Here is a 276-nt window from a genome sequence, read left to right as displayed (position 1 = left end):
AACTTTTGGCCACAACTGTATCTTTAGCAGTCATTGCATGCATACTGAGAAGTATATGTTGTTGACATTCATTGTCTAGAGTGTCTTGTTCTACAAGATGGTTCTGGTTCATTGTCTGATATTGCTCTGGCAAGTAAGGATCAGTTGCTCGACTGCAGTCTAGAAGGCGAAACGGCACAGAAGATCATCGAGTTTTTCAAGCAGGACCTGATAATGATCTAGGAGCATCACGATCTCTGACATATGGGCTTATAGAGTATGATCATATTGGTAACA

This window comes from Corticium candelabrum, chromosome 18, assembly GCF_963422355.1.
Source record: "Corticium candelabrum chromosome 18, ooCorCand1.1, whole genome shotgun sequence".
Lineage (NCBI taxonomy): Eukaryota > Metazoa > Porifera > Homoscleromorpha > Homosclerophorida > Plakinidae > Corticium > Corticium candelabrum.
The sequence above is the reverse complement of the archived record's forward strand: the minus strand, read 5'-3'. Positions refer to the sequence as shown.